The sequence below is a fragment of the Leptonychotes weddellii genome, unplaced genomic scaffold (genome assembly GCF_054177405.1).
Source record: "Leptonychotes weddellii isolate Sample4059 unplaced genomic scaffold, ASM5417740v2 HiC_scaffold_6232, whole genome shotgun sequence".
Lineage (NCBI taxonomy): Eukaryota > Metazoa > Chordata > Mammalia > Carnivora > Phocidae > Leptonychotes > Leptonychotes weddellii.
Window position 1 is genome coordinate 3,044 of NW_028031015.1, and position 6,218 is coordinate 9,261.

The window sequence follows — 6,218 nt, forward strand, 5'->3', positions numbered from 1 at the left end:
AATAAGGAAATGGATAAAAGTTCTGAATTTTCCTTTGCGATGTGCACGGTACCAGGTCTTCCGTGCATTTGTAGAGCAAGGTTTTATTACCCCATTATATAGGTGAGGAAACTGAGGCCCGGTGACTTCAGTAATTTACCTCAAATCCAACTGCTTGTGAAGGACAGAGGCAAGACCTCGGTGGATGCCATCTTCAGCCTCTGCTCTTCTGGTTGTTTGACCTGCCCCGGCCCCTGAGACCCATGTGATGCTGTGTCCACACCAGCTTTCTCCCTCTCAAGGGGGGTGGGTTGTGCTCCCTGGAAAGCCCACATCAGAGCTCCAGCACCTAGGCCCGCCTGTGGCACCGTCATGGAACCAAGGGTGTGATTTAGCCATCCGGATGACGGTGGCCCCTGGTTACTTCGAAGGGTTTCTTGTTTCCTTAACTACGCTGTCTGGACAGTCTGAAATACTCGATTCAACCTCTAACGAGACATGGCCGTTCTTCATTCTGGGTAAATCGTTAGTAATGACAGAATACAAGCTGATGCAATTGAGTCACTCAAAACATACTGTGGAGACATTAAAAGCATCGCACACTGATTGTGATTCTCAAGTCCAGTTTAATCTGAAATTATGTTTACATTTGGGTATTTGAGTGGGTGTTATGGCTGGAAGGTTGCTCTGTGTTTATTCAACAAACATCAGTGGAGAACCTGTTATGGGCATGGACAAGAAGGGTCTCCGTCCTTTAGAAACTTAAAAGCTAGTGAGTGGGAAAGAAAACAGTATATTTACTGTTTCAACCTATGGGGTGACCGAAATTTTGAATAAAATACTATGGCTCACGGAAGCAAAGAACACGTCTGGTATGGTGTAACTTGGGTAGTAATTACATTTCTTGGTTGCCAAATACCAACCTTATCTTGAAAATGTGGTCTTTTCATCCTTCCCTGACTTTATTGTTACCATCAAATGTGGTCACTGTGGGGTACTTTCACGTGAACGTGCTGACATCACGGTACGATGTATGGGCACTGTACTACTTGGAAAGACAACTCGCAACGTAGTCACGCTGAGATTGGGTGGGCATCAGGATTACCTTATTGTGTTAGAATACACCCAAATACCGAAGCCTAACTCCCAAGCTACTAAATTAAAAAAAAAAAAAAATATATATATATATATATATATATATATATATATATATATTTATACCAGAATGGACTTTGGGGAGCCACACCAAGAGGTGTGTTTCTCAGATATTCTGACGCACAGCAGAGTTTGAAAATCAATTATAGAAAGAATCATGGAAAATATCTTAGATGAAAAAGTTTAAGACCCCCATGTCCCCAGATCTGCGTTGTTGTGGCTTTCATGTCCTTAGAAATGTGGGCAGAGTGGTAGCACATTTACCTGGGGCACTTACTGGACCACAATGCACGTGTCGTCTACACAGGTCAAGGGCCCGCCAGGGGAGTGTACTTTGGTTGTTCATTTTCCTAACTTTCTCCCCAAGGCAGACACCCATATGTGATTACAGTCTGAATCCTTTTCATAGCCATGACACATTTCCTCTGCTATATGGTTACCCCGGCCTTGATTGATTGCTTTAATAGAACTTCAGAGGATGGGTGGAGGCTGAAATGACTCCCATCTGTATCACCCTTGGTACTGAGCAGGAATTTTGCAGAAATTCAACAATGTTTGCACGCCAGATTTCCTTGGATACGCCCTTCAATGGTGCTCGTGTTACGCTCTTACCCGGGTCCCGCCTGGGCTCTGATGCCGGAGCATCAGGTTGCAGTCCTGAGTCCGAGACGGTGGACATGGCTCTCCTCCAGTCCTCAGTCTTGCTGTCGCGATATTCTACCTGCCTTATAGGCTTTTGGGGAGGCTTAAGTTAAAAAATACAGATAAGGTGTTTAATATCCTGTTTGAACACTAGTGAGCGCTTACAAGTGTGAGTTATTTTTATTGATACTATTAAATCTCTATAAGTAAGCCAGTAAAGTGGGGGAAATGTGTTTTCAGCCTCAGCCGCAAATACAGATTCCCTGGCCCATGGTTGGAGCCCCCTTCCCCAGTGTTGGGAGTCTTCTGTCCCTGCTGCCCTGCCTCCTCTCGTCATGGGATTCTTGGTGGCATTCTTGGAATGTCCCCAGACCCAGTAACAATCTTGCCCTTCTTTGCTTTGCCCCCTTGCCTTCCCCTTTGCTCTGTACCCCACTCATGTGGAACCCCATTATCTAAGAATCCATCCAGTGATTTGGCAGCTACCAGACTTTAACGGCCAACAATGGCTCCACCCTCTAAGAATATGTTTGCTCTCATGGGAAGTCTTCAGGGTCATATAGAACTCCCAAATCGCCCAGGCCTTCTTCCTGAGCCATTAGTTGTGCTCTTTCTAGGGTAGATGAAGATGGCAGTGTGAGAAACTCCTGCAGCCAAAGCTCTAGGCAGTTAAGAAGAAGCTGACTTGGTGGAGAGACGTAGCAACTCGGTTCATGGCATTCTTATAGGTGTAGGGCTAGAGTTTCCTCAGGTGACAGTGAAGGGGTGCCAATTGGCACCTCTGTAAAGGACCCTATTAAGTACCCCAAGAGCCAATGAGGCTTGAGATGGTCCCCTCTACTCAGCTAGGGCCGGCACCCCAGAGTGGTCTGGTTTTGAAGCAGAAGGAACAGGTGTACCTTCAAACAATTCCTGCAGATAAAGGCCGCAAGATTGCCCACTGGGCTTCATGGAGCTACGTCCTCCAAAGGGACATAGGGAATGAGGTCAAGCACTGTCCAGCCGTGACAGCCCCCAGCAGTGCAGACCTGGCAGGAGGTGGGGCAGCCCTTGGTGGGAGTGGGGACAAAGGGTCAGCCCCACAGGGAGCTCTAGCAGGTGGTCGGTTCTCCGATTGTGGGAGGCATCAGACGCACCCGGGGAGACCACGTTTGTGTTTCTGACAAACACGTGGAAATTCTGAAAATCCCTGGTGAGCAGAAGAGTGTAGAGAGATGAGAGCAGGAGGGAACGCTGTCAGCTTTATCAAGGTCAAGGGACCTGCCCTCCACACCCCACGTAGAGTGCTTTTTTATAATTAAAACATGGGCCCTTAGCAGACATTCGACGCGTGCTTCATTCTGCATTGGTGTGCCCTTTCAAACAACTGACCGAAGGTTAGTTCTTCAGGAAAGGTCTGCGAATGCGTGGCTATGTTCTACGACCTGGCTGTTCAGACATTTTCTTTCTGCCTGATGGGCAGGCAGGCGTGGAGGAGTCCACCGTGTTGAACGTGCATTTGATGGAGTCTGTCAGGTCATTGACCCTTTTCTTGGTTTTGAAAGAACCGTCTCTCTCTCTCACAGCTTTGGCATGGTCCATGATGGAGAAGGGAACGTGTGCAAAAAGTCTGAGGGCAACATCATGTCCCCCACGTTGGCAGGACGCAACGGGGTCTTCTCCTGGTCACCCTGCAGCCGCCAGTACCTGCACAAATTTTTAAGGTATGAACTCCCGGAGCTCGGTGTGTGTCTCTTAGTGCCTGATTCTGTCCAAGCAGCCCCGGCCGGGCTGCGACTTCCCAAGATGGCTCCCCTTCGAAGGTGTCTTGAGATGTTCCCTCGGCCAAGAAGTTTGTCAGATACTTCCTTAGAGCTCAAAGACTTGCAGGCTGAATCCAACATCATTTGACCTTTAGACTCAAATGAAACCCAAGATACTTACCAAATCAAACTATTTGTCACTAACATTTAGTTGTTTTAAATTCTCATTTCTGTGACTAAATGTTTTTTATTCGTGAGTAGAAGACCTACCGTGCACACAGTGGGAACGCAGTGTAACTTTTGGGGGTCTCTTCTCTTCTCTTTTCTTTTCTTTTCCACAAAGTACATTTCTTATTAGAAGGGGAAACCTTAGCCTGGCTCTAAAATCTTGCAATTTTAATAATTATTTTTGTAAATGTTTATTATAGCACTAATTCATTTAGGATATAGGACATTGGGGAGATAGGGTTTGACCCCCTGAGAAAGTCAGTAGATTTTCAACTCTTTAGAGAAAGGAGGGACTTTAAGAAGTGGCCTTAGATCTGCTAGTAAGGCAGACTGTCCCCCAAGTCTCAAGGACGTTGAGTTTGGAGTTTGGTTTCAGCTGCAGACCCTAACCTTATTTCTGACGTGTGTCACGCTGTTGCCCCGGTCAGCGGACCTGCTGCGTGTGGTCACACAGAGCCCGGGGCCTTCCATCCTGTGGCCGCTTCCTCTTGTGGGAGCTGGCTGGGCACCGCAGCCCGCGGCTCCCAGGGGAGGAGAAGGCTGTGGAGGGCATGCAGGACGGGGCTGTGTTCCTGGCAGGGAGCATGCAGCTGAGGGCCCACCCTGCAAGGGCTGGGTCATGAACGTCGGGGCTGGGACTGCGGGGGCACGCCCACCTGAGCTCCCCGCGTTCCTTCTCTTCCCTTCTGAGCGGACTCTCCTGGGCCCCAGGGGTGGCATGTGCTGCACACCGTGCTCCGAGGTTCTTGTGCCTCCTGGAGGACACACCCCTTTCCACCCTTGTCCTTTCGGGAACATTCTCGTCTCCCTGGCCCTGGGAAGAACTGCTTTCGCTCAGCAGGGAGGAGGACATGCATATCCGTGACACAGAAACGTATCTTGCCAGACACCTAGAAGGCTTGTGCTCACTCTCTGACAAACATGCCAATGCTCAATAATCCACTGATTCTTTCAAGGAGACACAAAGCATGTGCTTCCTTCTTTCCAAAATGTGTCAGTGCTGGCAGCAAAGGGCCTTCCTGGCGAGTTCTCCATTAAATGCACGCACATTTCTGAGATTCATCAAGGAAGGTATGAGAGTTAGTACTCTTATGTCAGTGATATATTCTTGGACAAAGCTAACAAACCAAACCACCTTACTTTAAGAATTTGGAGCAGAGGGCGCCTGGGTGGCTCAGTCAGTTAAGCGGCTGCCTTCGGCTCAGGTCATGATCCTGGAGTCCCGGGATCAAGTCCCACGTCAGGCTCCCTGCTCAGCAGGGAGTCTGCTTCTCCCTCTGACTCTCCTCCCTCTCATGCTCTCTGTCTCTCATTCTCTCTCTCGCAAATAAATAAAATCTTAAAAAAAAAAAAATTAAAAAAAAAAAAAGAATTTGGAGCAGATTATGACAAGAAAACATACAAAAAAATAATTAGGGGTGCCTGGGTGGCTCATTTGGTTAAGCGTGTGACTCTTGATTTCGGCTCAGCTCATGATCTCAGGGTCCTGAGATTGAGCCCCACCCATCCCCCCACCCCTGCTGGGCTCTGCGCTGGGCATGGAACCTGCTTGTGCTTCTCTCTCTCCCTCTGCCCTGCCCCTCTGCAAAGGCACGCTCTCCCTCTCAAAAAAAATAGAATTGACAGATGAATACGAAAAGCAAATGAAAATAAAAAAATGGAGAACAAGGAATAAACACACAAATATATCAGTCTTAAAATATAGGCTTTGCCTGTGATATTGAAGCTGGAAATTGGGCAAAGGTCTTTCTAGGAACCAAAGCAAGAAAGGAGATCAAATCTATTCATATGAACAGAAAATAGGGCAAATACCGGTATTTCAAGGAAAGCGAGGCTTTTGCCAGCACAGAATTCTTGGAAACAAATGAAACTGTGCCTATGTATATCTAAACTGAGCTATAGATTCATCCAAGTGCATGTGTTGATAGATGTGTTTCTATATATTTTATTCATATCCTTTACATTTACAGAATACCCTGCTATACATCTGCTGTATAAAATATATGTTACGTACCTGTAACAAATTATGTCACATAGTGAGTGCTTATAAGTATTGGTAGACACACAAAGTAAAAACACTGGTAGGACGTACCTCAGTGGATATCTGTGTGTGAGCTAACCCATGGCACCTGATGACTCCCCAATTCTACCCTCCTCTGGACCCCACGCTAGAGTGAGTCCATCCTGGGCCAGTCCCAGACACCAGGAGCACATGCTTGTCCCTCTCCTGTTTCTGCCACGACACGATGCCAGCAACTGAACAGGGAACGTGGAGGGAGGCGTAGCGGCAGGGTGCATGACCCACGCTGGCCCCACCAGAGCTGGGAAGGAAAAAAGATTGGCGTACGCGTGGACCACCAGCTTAGCAGCCAGATATCCGCCTTCCAAGTCTCTGCAACTGATGCGCGTGCCTATAGTCAGAACCCAGAACTCGTTATTCGAAGCTAGGAGTCGAGGGCAAAAGTCCCCTGC

The 6,218-nt window shown here is 47.8% G+C and overlaps 1 long non-coding RNA gene across 1 annotated transcript; it reads left to right on the top strand.

Moving 5' to 3' along the window:
* The first annotated feature begins 2,082 nt into the window (after positions 1 to 2,082).
* Positions 2,083 to 5,424, top strand: LOC145719676 (uncharacterized). Its single transcript, XR_014142539.1, has 2 exons — positions 2,083 to 4,915; positions 5,140 to 5,424. It is a non-coding gene; the product is annotated as an uncharacterized LOC145719676 (long non-coding RNA).
* Positions 5,425 to 6,218: the final 794 nt, after the last annotated feature.